The 15,060-nt window shown below is 39.0% G+C and overlaps 1 pseudogene; it reads left to right on the top strand.

Annotated features, from left to right (window-relative positions):
* Positions 1-1,406: 1,406 nt before the first annotated feature.
* Positions 1,407-11,151, top strand: LOC144458225 (integrator complex subunit 11 pseudogene; annotated as a pseudogene).
* The last annotated feature ends 3,909 nt before the right edge of the window (positions 11,152-15,060 follow it).

The raw sequence follows: 15,060 nt of genomic DNA, 5'->3' as shown, positions 1-15,060 counted from the left end.
ATTTGTAACTATTAGACAAAGTTGGGAGTATCTATTCTGAGGCTAAGAAAGCTCTGGTAATAAATAGCATAGAGGTACATGGAGGTTCATATGAGCGTCTAGGTGGCACACGTAGATAGAGCAATGGACTTGGAATCAGGAAGACTCATATTCATGAGTTCAAATCTAGGCTCAGATACTTACTAGCTCTGTGACCTTGGACAAGTCACTTAACCTTGTTTGCCTCAGTTTCCTCATCCATAAAATGAACTGGAGAAGGAAATGGCAAACCACTCCAGTATCTTTGCCAAGAAAATTCCAGTGGGGTCATGAAGAGTTGGAGACAACTTTCAACTTTCAAATAGCTGAAATTATGAAACATAAGGGTTCACTACCTCAGGGAAGACTGAATAAAATAGTAAAAGGAAAAAAGTAAAGGTGGGACAAAGAGGTTTATATATATTATATAATATAATTACATGTATGTATGTGTGTGTGTGTGTGTGTGTATATACACACACACACACACACACACACACACACACACACATACACATATCATCTGAAAGACTAAATGATTAGTGTTCAGGTTCAAATTATGAGATAGCAGAAGTGATTTCCAGAAGAAATTTACAAGGCTAAAGATATTTACTGAAAGTTCTCAGGATCTGGTGGTGATCAGGAGCCCCATAGTTTATCCTTCCCAGTATCATCATTCATGATAGCCAGTCCTGAGCTGTCTTCCATCACTCTGAGGTATACCACAAGACCTATAGATATTAAAGTTGTGTACTAACAGACAGGACATTGGTTTGGTGCTATTACACACAGCACCCCTGAAAATGAAGTTTTTTGTACATCAAAGGAGAATTGGAAATTAAAAAACATTGTCAGTGTCTCCCTCAAATTCCTCCATACAATCTGTACCTTGGGGAGAGGAAGGGATCTGAGAGAAACTTGTATCATGAGAGAAGTAACTTATGAAATCTCTTATCTGGGGCTGGAGGAGGGTATGCAGGAGATGAGGGTCAATAGTACATGCCTAGCACACTAGAGATTGTGGACCCAGGCCTTCTATTTTGAAAGCCAAGCCCTTTTTCGTATGGACTTTGGGCCAGCTAGGCAGCATAATGGATATGGCTCCAGAACTGGAGTTAGGAAGACATGAGTTCAAGGTCTGAGTGGGATGCTTGCTGTCTGTGTGGTCCTGGGCAAGACTCTTAATGCCTGAGCCTCAGCTTCTATATCAGTAAAATGAGAATAAAAATAACAACCTACCTCACAGGGTTATTTTGAGGATCAAATGCATTAACATAAAGTGCTGTTCAGGTGTTGAAATGCTACATGAATGCTAACTGTTATATTACTAGTTCTGAAGTTAATAGACACTTGAAAGAGAAGAGCACATTGACCAACTAGCTAAAGAAATCATTACTAGGCAAAGTTTATAAACTCTTTGGAAAATGTAAAGTTGGCCTCTCCAATAAGTATGTGGAATTGTTGGGTAGTATGTGGGCATTGGTTGATAGGCATGATCTGAACAGAGGGAATTAATATTCTCACCCTACAGGAATTTATTCATAATTATGGATAATTGTGCTGAATTACCACAAGATGATTTGAAGCATTACACTAATTCGGGAGTAATAAAGCATGAATTACTGATGCAATCTAAAAAAAACTGTAGCCTATCAATCAACATTAGAACAGCAACAGACACAAGCTATGATCTCCCATTATTGCTTTATGGTGCCATGATTAAATCTAGCCTACAATTTAACCTTTATGAGCCCTATAGGATAGCAAGAGGTGCCAACCACCTTATCATCTCCTGTAAGAACAGAAAACAGATTTAGAGGCAAAAAGGGGAATTTTTTCACCTGGGGCAAAAACGGTTGAGATACTACCTGCCTTACATCTCCAATGGTGGGTAGGAGGGAGAAGGAGTCTGCAAGCAGCAACAGAGAATGAGATTGGGTGGGGAAGAGATGACTTCAGGATTCTAATACTTCCATGGACGTGGAAGGAAGTACTTTTATAGGCATAGAACTGCCTGACATGAAACTGCCTGCAAAGATCTCTTCAGTCACTGTCCCACACCTCATGCAGGCACAGTGCCTTGGGACTCACTAAGTTATGACATCCTGACAGATGGTACCTGTGTGATCCCAAAGACCCATGCTTTGTAGGCACTGCTCTGTGGCGTCCCGGATCTAGCCCAATGAAGTACTGAGAATTTGACCACTCAAGATGCCAGAGATTAAAGTCACTCCCTTGGGGGCTGGTCAGAACATGGGCCACTGTTGCATCCTTGTCTCCATCACAGGCAAGAATTTCACATTGGATTGTGGGATGCACATGGGCTACAATGACAATAGACACTTTCCAGATTTTTCTTACATTACCCAGAATGGAAGGTTAACTGACTTCCTGGATTGCGTCATTATCAGCCACTTCCACTTGGACCACTGCGGGGCCTTGCCTTTCTTCAGTGAGATGATGGGCTATGATGGACCCATCTACGTAACTCATCCTACCGAGGCCATCTGCCCCATTCTGCTGGAGGACTACAGGAAGATTACTGTGGATAAGAAGGGAGAAACCAACTTCTTCACTTCATAGATGATCAAGGACTGCATGAAGAAAGTCATGGCTGTCCATCTCCACCAGACTGTTTAGGTGGACATTGAGCTGGACATCAAGGCCTACTATGTGGGGCTTGGGCTGGGTGCTGCCATGTTCCAAATCAAAGTTGGCTCTGAATTTGCAGTTTATGTAGGTGATTATAACATGACTCCAGACTGGCATTTAGGGGCTGCCTGGATTGATAAGTGCCGACCCAACCTGCTCATCACTGAGTCCACTTACGCAATGACTATCTGAGACTCCAAGCACTGCTGAGAGAGGGACTTCCTGAAGAAAGTCCATGAGACAGTGGAGAGGGGTGGAAAGGTTCCCATTCCAGTGTTTGCTCTGGGCTGGGCTCAGGAGCTCTGCATCCTGTTGAAAATGTTTTGGGAAAGAATGAACCTGAAGGCCACCATCTACTTCTCCATGGGCTTGACCAAGAAGGCCAATCCTTACTACAAGCTCTTTGTCACCTGGACCAATCAGAAAATCTGGAAAATATTTGTTCAGAGAAACATGTTTGAGTTCAAACACATCAAGGCTTTTGACCAAGCTTTTGCTGCTATCTCTGGACCAATGGTTGTCTTTGCAACCCCAGGCATGCTGAATGCTGGGCAGTCTCTGCAGATCTTCAGAAAATGAGCTGGGAATGAGAAGAAATTGGTCATCATACTGGGCTACTACGTGCAGAGGACAGTGGGCCACAAGATCCTGAGTGGGGAGCAGAAGTTGGAGATGGAAGGGAGGCAGATCCTAGAGGTGAAGATGCAGGTGGAGTACATGTCCTTCAGTGACCCCACTGATGCCAAGAGCATTATGCAGCTGGTCTGCCAGGCTGAGCTGGACAACATGCTGCTTGTCCACGAAGAAGCCAAGAAGATGGAGTTCCTAAAGCAGAAGACTGAACAGGAATTCCATGTGAACTGCTACATGCCAGCCAACAGAGAGATGGTCACCCTGCTCAACTACCCCAACATCCCTGAGGGCATCTCACTGGGCCTTCTCAAGAGGGAGATGGCCATGGGATTGCTCCCTGATGCAAAGAGGCCCAAGCTCAGGCACAGTACTCTGATCATGAAGGACAATAATTTCTGGATGGTGTCCTCTGAGCAGGTCCTCAAGGAGCTGGGCCTGGCTGAACACCAGCTCCATTTCACATGCCAGGTGCACATCCATGACACACACAAGGAGCAGGAGACCGTGCTGTATGTATATAGCCACCTGAAGAGGGTTCTGAAAGCTCACTCAGTTCAGCACCTGCCTGATGGCTTAGTCATGGTGAGGGCCATCCTCATCCAGGCCACTGCCCACTCGGAGGATCCAGGCACTAAGGTGCTGCTAGTCTCCTGGACCTACCAGGATGAAAAACTGGGCAGCTACCTCATGTCACTGCTAAAGAAAGGGCTCCCGCAGGCACCCAGCTGAGGGGCTGCAACCGGGAGCTACTCTCAGCCCATTTCCCCCTTTCCTGGATGCTTCAGACATGCTTTGGAGGGAAGGACCAGGGGTCCTGGTCTGGCCATTCCAGGGAGGCCTAGAGAGGTTAAGGGTTTTATCTAATATCACTAGAAAGGGTTGTGTTCTTATGGGCCTCATTTGTATTGGTTAGGACCCTAAAGGCACCACTCTTGAGACTCTGTTGAAAGAATAAGACTTTTCCAAGGAGAGAGAATTGCACATGGAGTGTTGTTCAAGGAGACAAGTCACTTTAGACCCCCCAGGAATTCTGGGGAGTCAATGTCACTCACTAGTGCCCAGTGTTACCTAATAAAAACCAAGTCCTCTGGGCACTAAATACCAACCTACCACTTTTCTCCCAAGCTCAGCTTTCCATGGAGAGTGGTCTACTCTCATTCTCTCCTAGACTAGAACCCTAATCTTTCACTTTCTTTGAGGGCCCTATCTTCCCCTTCACTCTCTAAGGGTAGGCTGGTAGAGCATCACTAGGCATGGTTTTGCTAAAGGGACAAAGCATGCTTCACAGGAGCCCAGCCTGAGCTGGCACCTGATTCAAAGTCCTGTATGTCCTGGTCTAGTTAATTCAATGTGTAGAACCATATCCTGGAAGGTTCTAGTTTCCCTCCAAGAGAGCCGTTTTTCTTTAGGTGTTTGACAGTGGTGAACCATTGGCACATCAGTCCCATGAATGCACAGAGATTTCAGTTCAAAGGAAACACAAGAAGAAAAGATTGCCTCTTGAATCAGAGATATCATTCAACCAAAAGAATACTCCTGTCCTTCATTTTTGTCTAAGTGAAATGTCCTGGATATGGAATAAGCTGAGAAATTACTCTGAAATAGTTATTCAATCCTTTGATATTTTCTATAGATATTTATAGAGCACTTTAAGGTTCACAAAATGTTTTACATATATTAGTTCATTTGATGTTCACAACAATCCTGTGAGGCTGTTGTTGTTGTTATTATTATTATTATTCCCATTTTATGGATGAGGAAACAGAGGCAGAGAGATATTAAATGAGTTGCCCAATGTCACAGAGATGTTAAGTATCTGAGGCCAGGATCAAACTCAGGTCTTTCTGACTCCAAGTCCAGCCCTCTACCCACTGCATGTTTTTAGCATGTGAAATGAATGTCCTAGAAATGGAACAACCAAATTGGGAAAAGAATTTCTGGTGGGAGAAATTGGAGAAGATTTTGAGAGGAAAGTGCCATCTGAACTAGGCCTTGCAGTTGGGTGAGATTTCAGTAGGCAGAGATGACATTGTAGGGTTGGGCATTACAGACAGAGAGAATGGCATGACAGAAGGCATAAATGTCAAGGGCAAAAGTGAGTTTGGCTAAGAGAGAAGCATAATGGAGATAAATAGGAGAAAAAACTGGAAAGGCAGAATGGAACTAGATTGTAGTGGGTTCTGAATGCCATGGTAAGAAGTTTCAATTCAGTCCCAAAAGCATTTATTAAAGGTCTATTTTGTGTGAGGCACAATGCTAGACTCTAAGGAATACAAAGATAAGAATGTCAAACAGCCCCTGTGCTCAAGGACCAGTCCTTCCACAAGTGGATACAGATGTAAATAAGTACAATATAATTTGAAGATTGAAATAACATTAACTAGAGAGTTCACGAGATCATAGATTTCTGACTGGAATAGTTTTTAAAGGCTATTGAATTCATCTTCTCCAAAGTCCGAGGGACTAAACTATATTTCCCAGGTAAGTAGTAGCCAAAGTAGGCTTTAAACCTAGGTCTTCTCATTCTTGAACCATTGGCTTTTCCCACTGTACAATATCATGGTACATGAAGTTTATCATTAAAAGAATCTAAGGATTCTAAGGAACAGAAGTAGAGGGAGAACATTGTAGGGATGTGGGACAGTCTTTGCAAAGGTATAGAAATAGGAAATGAAGTAATGAGTTAAAAAAAAACAGATAGTAGGCTAATCTGGCTAGAATATAAAGTGCAGGAAGAAACAACTGACTTAGAAAATATGTCATAGAGAGATAATTTAAGAAACACTGAAGTCCCTACAAACTTGACTTTTAAAAAGCTTGGACACTATTATTTAGAAAGGATAAATTTAATGTGTCTATCTCTATTAGAGCCAGAGGACAAAGTAAAATTAAGAGAATGTACTGATCACTGCCTGAAAAGAATTCCAAAAGGAAGAGTCCCAGGAATTCCATAGCTAAAATCCAGACCTCCGATATCAAGAAGCATTACTACAAACATTCAGAAAAAAAAATCAAGTACCATGGGATCACAGTCAGTGTCCCACAAGACTTGGCAGCTTCTATTTTTATTGCAAGGAGATCCTGGAATACGATATTACCAAGGATAAAAAATATAAAAGCACAACCAAGAATAATTTACCCTAACAAATATAATCCTGCAGGGATAAAATAGACCTTTAATATAATATAAAACTTTCAAGAATTTCTGATGATAAAACAATCTGAGTAAGAACTCTTAAATGCAAATGTAAAAGGGGTAAGAGGGCAGGGAATGGATTAAGAAAGGCTTTGTGAAGGAGAAAGTATCTGATCTGAGCCTTCAAGGATACTTGAGATTCTAAAAGGCAAATGTGAAGGGAGTGCATTTCAGATGTAGGGGACAATCTCTAAAAAGGCATAGAAAGAGGAGACAGTATGTTGAGTTAAGTTTGGGGACTCACAGGAGTATGAATGGCATACAAGAAAATAATGTGAAATAAATATGAAAAAGTAAGTGGGAGCCAGATTTTGGAGGCCTTAAAATTCAGGGTCTAAAGGAAAAAGGGATTCATTCAAGATATGAGCAGTGGAGGAATGTGGTGAGTGTTTTGTAAAATATTAATTCCAAAGTCATGTTCAGAATGGATTGGAGGGAGAAAAGACTGAACAATCAGGGAGATCAATTAGAGTCCATCATAATAGGACAGGCAATGAAAGTCTGAACTAGAGCTTTGGGGTGTGAGTGGAGAAAAAGGAAATGATACAAGAAATATAATGGAAACAGAAACAGCTAAAATGGCAACTAATTTGATGTGAGGATCAGAGAAAAGGGAAATGTCAAGGCTTAATCTGAGGTTATAAACCTCAAAGACTACAAGGATGGAGATATTTTCAAAACAAAAAGGCAAAATATGGGAAGGGATTATAGAATCAGAGATCTAGAGCCAAAAGGGACATCAGAGGCCATCAATTCCAACCTCTTCATACTACATGGAAAGGCTAATGGCTTTCCAAGGACCACAAGTTAATAAGTATGAAGTGGCATATGATCCCAAGTCAACCACATTCCACTATCTCATGATAATAATAAGTTTGAAATATCAATGAAGAATAATTCCAGGAGGCAGTTGGTAATGAAAGACTGAGATTCATGAGAAATATTTGGGTCAAATTTAAGTATTTGAAAGTCATATGCATTGAAATTATAATTGAACACATGGTGGCTGATAAAATCATTAAGTTAGAGATAGAAAAGGAAAAAGGCTCCAAGCAGAGGCTTCTGAGGCTTACATGATTAGTAGGTGTTAGCATGGTTGATGATACAACAAAGACTGGTAAGGAGCACTCATACTTGTAGGAAGAAAACCAAGTCAGAACAGCATCACAAAAGCCAAGGGAAGAGAGTGTATATGAGATGGGAGGGGTCATCAATAGTATCATAACAATGGAGAAATCGAGTAGAATCAGGACTATAAATGGCCATTGGATTTAGTCATAAAGTTATTGTTGTTAACTGCAGAAAAAACATTCTCTTCATTAGAACTATGAAATCAGTAGCTAGATTTGAAGCAACTGAGGAGTAGGAGGTAAGGACATGAATTCAATGAAGAGAGACAATTCTTTCCAAGAGATTGACTGTGAAAGAGAGAGAAGATATTGAATAGTTTGAAGGGATAGCAAGGTCAAATGAGCTTTGGTGTGTGAGAGGAGAAATGTGTTTTAGGGATAAGGTAGGGATTTTAGAGATTAAGACCTGGGCATGTTTGTGGATAAAAAAGAAAGCCAGTGCATTAGAAGTTAAAGTTTCAAGAGAAAGAGTGGGAGATGTTGATGGTGTTGATGATGGGGCAAGGTCTGCGAAGACATGGTAGGGCATTGCTCAGGTCTATGCCTCAAATCTTTCCCACAAGGGAAGGGCTTTAATATCCCCCCAGTCTACAATTTAATGGAGTTCTAAGTCAAGGTAGCCCAGAAGTAGAGGTCAGCCAATAATTTATGTGCCATAAACAGGGAAATCCAAGAAATCTTTTTTTTTTACAAGAGTCCCTCAGAAAACAAGACTGGAATTCAGTTCTCTGCCTCACAAAGTGAAGCAGTATGAAAAGAAGGCACAAAGACTGGAAATCTACCTATCCCCAAAGAACTCTGAAAGTTAAATTATGTGAGGCATTTATTTACCTACATAGAGTACAATACAGCAGTAAACAATCCTTTAAGTAAACCGGAGAGCCATGGGAAGAAAATGCTAAATGTCAAGCATACCGTGAATGTAGAAAAAAATGTCCTTGACCTTTCCAGCATGAGTCAATCCTCACAGATATGTACATAAAAGAATCAAAATCCTAGATCACAAGAAGGGATGGTGAGTCTTAAAAAAGAATACTTTTAAAAGAGAAGTGGTCAGTACCATGGCCAGCAGCTGTGATAAAGCATGTGGTAGCTGGCTGATTCATTACCAGGGTAGTAGTTAGCAACAGAACTTCTCCAACTAATCTTCACTGTACCTCCTTCGTAGTGACTTGTGGTGATAACATTGCCTGACACATTTAAGGATTGTTAAATTTTGTTAAACCTCCTCCATTACCCACTTAGCTAGATAAGCAACTTTGGTATCTTATAGAATCACAGAACTTGAGGGTTATAAAGGTCTTCAGCAGACATCTAGTCCAACCCAGTTTGATAAAGAAGGTACCACTGCATAGTTGAGGCATCTAGAAAGAGAAATTTCCCTTTCATGGGTGTGTTTCTGTGTATTTTCTCCTTGTGTTTCCATCTTCTTTTCTCGCACTAAAAAGCAGGGAAGCAATTTGTGTGTTTATGTATCCTTTCCCCCAAATATCTGGTGTCTTGTGAGAGAGCTTCATACCTTCCTCAAGTATCAAAGGGTCAGTGTCATATAAGGTCTGAATTTGTGTTGAGAAGACCTTGTAGAAACAGCTTTAACTACATTTCCAATATGGTCCTGCCCCATCATCTTAAGGCAAAATTTTCTAAACTATGAGGTAAGCTCTTCTGAGGAGATATGAGATCATTTAAGGAAGGTCAGAGGCAATGGTTAAAATTGTGAGATTTTCTTAAGTACAGCTGTTGCATAAATTCATCACTTTTAAAAATTAAAATTAATGTTTGAATCAAAGTCAACAAGAGAGAGAATTACTAGAACAATGAATATAAAGCAACAATTATTTGATGTAGTATATGTCCATGAGGTCATATCTGAGTTAGCATATATTGAATCTTGACACAGGAGTGATATTCCACCATCATTACCAGTTGGCATCAACTTATGAGTTGTGAAACCATGCTGCTTTCTGCTTTTAAATGTCAAATGTAAAAATTCAGAGTTAAACCATCTGGGTGGAAATATAAAGTACCTCAATAACTATTGTCTTACTCAACATGATTCAATTTGGTACGTACAATGTAATAAGCAAATTAAAAAATAAAGAAACCTGAAACTGAAACCATAAAATTGAAATAACCCAAGAACAGTTATAATTATTTGAGATTTGTAGTAATTAAATTTAAATTTCATGGTCTAAAATTGTTTTGGTTTCCAATTTTTCAAAATTGAAATTATATACCTTCATGATGGATAAATACATAAGTGAAATACATTTGAATACAAGGCACATGGCTGTCTTTCTCTCCATTGAAAGCAATTATTGTGAATTAAAGTGATATAGTAGACTGAATTTACTTGATTGGGCCTTTCAACATTTTTACTTTCTGTTTCTATAACTCCAATGTTTTTGTTGTCTTTATTATCTTTACTTACATTAGTTTCAGCTGCTCCAGTGGATGTTCTCTGGATTCAACCCAGTTAAGTTGATTTGCACATAAATTGTCAACCAGCTTATCAATAACTGCATATAGTATCCATGTTTTTCCTCTGGAATAAGATTTTTTTATGCAGCAAATTTTAGGCAACTTTACACAATGAAAGCCATCCTTTGGATGCCATAGATGTGGACCGGGAGAAATGTTTGATTCCTTTATTAAAGGCATCTAGTTTTCTCTGGAATAATGTCCTTGTTTTACTTTGGGAAAAATGCTTTAGCATCAGATAGCATAAATCCTTAATAAATTGAAATGACATATTGAAAGTATATATGCAGAATTAATTGGCAAGACAAGAGACTATTTCCAGAGAAAATTAGATTCCTATGCAAAGCAGATTTGAATGGCTCTACTTGGAGACAATACAGAGGGAAGAAGAATTGCCCATATGTGTGAAGACATTTGTGATTCAATTAATCGAAAAACAATAATCTTTATATCATTCGTTTCAAGAGAACGAAGCAATTAAGAATGCTCATTTGATGTCTGTACAACATGTTGTTGAAAGTGATGTTAAGAAAAAGTTCTTACTTTGCAAACCAAAGATCACAATGCCACATCAAGTGAAAATTTCAACACATTTGACATATGTTTTAATGAAAATTATACAATGTGGAATTGTACTACATTTTGAAGCAATAAATCTCAGCTGATCAAAAATTAGGATTACAAGCAGTAAAATGTGTCCTTTCATATAATTTAGATGCTTTACACACTACACAATCACTTGAATTTTAAAAATGTATGAGTGAAACAGGTACAAAAATATATGAGTCACACAGGTACATACAGTTTTTCAAGTTGTCGTGAGAAAAAATAATTTTATTTTTAAAAAACAATTGAAAAGAAGACCACAAACTTTTTAACAATATGGGGGCAGAGCACAGGGCTTTTCTAGTTTATTGTAAAACACTTATGTACTTTGGAGAGTGTTTTAGTTAACAGAATAGATTGCCATTTCTTCTTAGTGATAACAATAAAGGTGAGCAGGTATATTTCATTTTAAAATTTTCATCCTGAAATTTGCATGTTTAATGGTAGGTTTTTAAATGATTCTCTAAATAAATCAGTGCAAGATTTTCAAATCTACACTTTGATCCAGAAAAATAATGACCTAATTTATCAAAAAATTAGAGCTATAGATAATGCATTTACAAAATCATGCCTCTTATAGTTCCTAATTTTTTTAAATATCTATCTTGCAAATGAAATAAATATTTGACTAGTTTACAGAAGCAATTATTATTTTATTTTAAAAACCTAAATATAATTAAATATTAATGAATAGGGAATCCTTTTGCATGGATGAATAGTCAATAGATTTGTCTTATAATAGTATGGTGAAAAAAGCACTTAAATTTGAAATTCTTATTATGCTATAGGTAAATAAAGAACTCTCTGGTCTACTTAAACTACTTTTTACTATCATTTGTAATGTCATATTGGTGTAAAATGGGGTTTTCTTATATAATTGTTATAAAGACAAAATATCAGACTCAATTAGTGGTTAAAATTATTTACAAGAAAAATATAATCAATGAACTTGATTATATTGTCTTGAGAAACTTGGCAATGAAAAATAAGACTACTCATAAAAAAAGAATTTTATTTTGGTTATTTTACAAGATATAAATATGAAGATATAAAGGATTTGATCAACAAATTCCTTTATATTTTGATATTTTAATTATACATTTAAGATTTGTTTGTTATAAAATTGTGGTAAGTTAATAATTTTATCCTAGCAAAATGTAAGCTATGTGATTTTTTTTAAGTCATGTATTTTTATAATTTAAAGGTAGATATGAGTATCTGCAATGAGTTCAAAGATTGTTTTATGAAAAATGAGAAAGGCATAAAGGGGGCATTGCTACATAAAATTTGAAACCTACTACCTTACAAGCATGTTTAGAGAGATCAGAAATGAGACCCATGTCTTTGTTTCTCTTCTAGCATGATGACTATGACAGAGGCTATCCTGGTATTAGAGAATCCATTTTTCAGTAAGAGCTGAGTCTGTAATGGAAAGCCAGTTCAGATACTGCCTGGCTTCATGTTTTCTGAGACTTTGTCCCTTCCATTCTAAGATTGTGTATGACAGCCCCAGTCATGGCACTTCCACCAACATGATGGAAATGTCCCTTCCCTACCCTGTCCTTCTGAAAGGCCTGGTACAGGTTCACCAGCTCAGCACATAAGTACAGATATTGTGGTCTGTGACTTTCAGGAAAGCATCCCAGCAGGAGCGACTTGCTCAGGTTCTAGTGATAGCCTATCTAGTGACAGTACTAACTGTCACAGCCATGAGACAGGGTTTGAGAGCTGAGATATACCTCTTTGAAATCCTTATTTTCCTTCAAAGCTCAGCTTAAATGTCACATCCTTCCTACATGAGGCCTTTTCTGATCCCTACCTCCCCACCCCAGCTGCCAGTACCTTTCCCACCAAATAATTTTGCATTTATTTTTATATATTTTGCATACTCTTATCTGCAGATCATCCCCATCAATTGAATGTAAGGCCCTCAAGGGAAAGAATTGTTTCACTCTTGTTCTTGTGTCCACGGAGTCTAGCATAGTGCTGAGTACGTAGTAGACACCCAATAAACACTTACTGATTGATTGATAACAGGGTGTATTATGCCTGGATATTTAAAAATCTTGGTTGATATGCAATTAAATGATCCCTTTCTGGAAAGGAATAGGGTGAGTTGTTGGAGTTAGAAAGAATATATTAAGTCTGTGCGTGTACACGTGTGTATGTGTGCGTGTGTATGTGTATTGACAATATACGTAAGAAGAATGCCAAGCCAACACCATGAGAGGAGGGGGCCACCAACCTAATCAGAGAACGTGGTCCCCTGAGGAATGATAGTGCCAGCTTCACCATAATCCATGCTTCCAATGCAATGCCTATAATCATGTAGCAAGACAGTGCCAATGAGTTTAGAGTAGGAGGTATAAAAGAGAAACTTTAAGTACACAAGGAAGCTCTGAGATTGGACAAAAGAGGGCTAGCCAAGATACTTAAGTATTCCAAATTATGGTCATATCAGTTTCAACAGGACAATCACTTCTAATGCAGTGGCACTGGTCACCTTGTCTAGTGGCATAGGCAATGGTTATTCATGAGGGAGAGAACAACCAATAGCATGAGAATAAGTCTTGTTTTTTCCTGTTTACCATCAAGTAAGTTTTAGACCTGGAACAAAAGATAGTACAGACCAGAAGAGCCTAAGTTCTGCCTGTTTTTGGTTCTTCAGAAAATTATGTCACTCACACCTCAGCATTGAAACGAGTTTGCTATTTTATATGAAGACTGCTCCAGACAGAGAAGAACCTTTGGGAGGAGGATTAATATGGCAAGAAACCATTTTATTGACTTGGGGTGGAAGAATGTAATTCAATCCAGTTATTTGGAGAGTGGTCAATATGGTATCCCCAGGGATAGTGTTTGCCCATTTGTGGCTTAAGAAATGCAGCCCCTGACTCTATTTGATTTTGGGTGAACGTACTTTCCCCAAACCTAGATCTCATAGGTAAGGAATCAATCCTTCTCAAGACTGTATTATAACAGCTTACTTGGAAAGATAACCCAAATAAGTTGTCTTCCCATGAACGTAAGAAGTGTCTAGAGAATAAGGCTTTTAACTTTGACCATCTGGGACAGATAGAGAGAAAAAAGAATTCACCACTTCCTGTCTTGCCAGTGTAAAGGTGGGATTAAAACCTTCCCCCATCATTTTAATTCCATTACCTTTCAGGAAGTGAAAGTAATTGATCAATCAAAAGACCTTAGACTGGAAGTTATTGGATCCAAGTGAAATGACACCAGACAGAAAGCTCGTTCCAATAGTCTGAAGAAAATTGACCCTGACCAGGAATCATCTGTAAAATTGAAGTGCGTTGAGAAGTGTGTTGTTCCCAAATTGGAACAAATGTGGCTTTCTAGCACTGCACTGAGGGAGGAGGACCTTCCAGGCATGGAAAGGAGTGGTCTCAGCATTACCTTTGACCAGATCTCTCTCTTCACATTCCTCTTTTAGCCTGAGCATTGCTTCGCAAGTTTCAAAGGGTCTGGAAATTCTGAACATTCCATCTCCCCATTGGGGTCTTAACTGGTATCCCAGAAGCTTGTGGGAGTGTATGCGCTGGTAGCCAAGACTAGATGGAAACAGATTTACAAGCCACTTCTTGAGTATCCCTTTAATGAGCACCCCACTACGGCTCTCTAAACTTGAGTCTGCTTCCAACTTCAGCTCTGCATGTATGTATGAAAGAGTCTGGCACGGATCTAGGGAGGAAGTTTTGTGCCAACTGTACCATCTTAGTAAGTAACCCTTTCTAAAATCTATTTTAGGCTTGCTGACTAAATTATTCTCAACTGATAAGGTTGTAGGGGAGGGGAAGTACAGCCTTGGGGGTTGAAGCCAATGAAAATAGAGACACGTTCCTTGATTCTTCAAGGGTAACCCCAGGACCCTGAAAGGAAATGTATCCAGCCTAGTTCTTGGTATGTGACTTGTCAGTGAAATGGGAGATAGGAGAAGAATCCTCAGACTATAGCAGTCTTATACATTACTCCTCCTTTTCCTCCTCCTCCTCCTCATCACCACAGCCAGCATTTACCTAGCACTTTGAGGTCTGCAAAACACTATACAAATATTATCTTATAATATCCTCGTAGCAATCCTGGGAAGTAGGTGCTATTATTATCTCCATTTTACAAACAGGGAAACTGAGTCAGACAAGCAAAGCATGGAAAATTAAGGAAGTCGAATGGTACTGTGTAATTGGAGCTGAATTTTGAATCAGAGAGGAAGTGGGTTTGAATCCTGATAATAATTACATCTATGACCTCAAGCAAACCATTAACCTCTTCAAGACGCAGCTTCCTCAAATATAGAATGGAGTTAGTTGATCAAGGTAACTCCTGAGG

This window comes from Phascolarctos cinereus, unplaced genomic scaffold, assembly GCF_003287225.1.
Source record: "Phascolarctos cinereus isolate Bilbo 61053 unplaced genomic scaffold, phaCin_HiC Scaffold_726;HRSCAF=1367, whole genome shotgun sequence".
Taxonomy (NCBI): Eukaryota; Metazoa; Chordata; class Mammalia; order Diprotodontia; family Phascolarctidae; genus Phascolarctos; species Phascolarctos cinereus.
The sequence above is the reverse complement of the archived record's forward strand: the minus strand, read 5'-3'. Positions and strand labels throughout refer to the sequence as shown.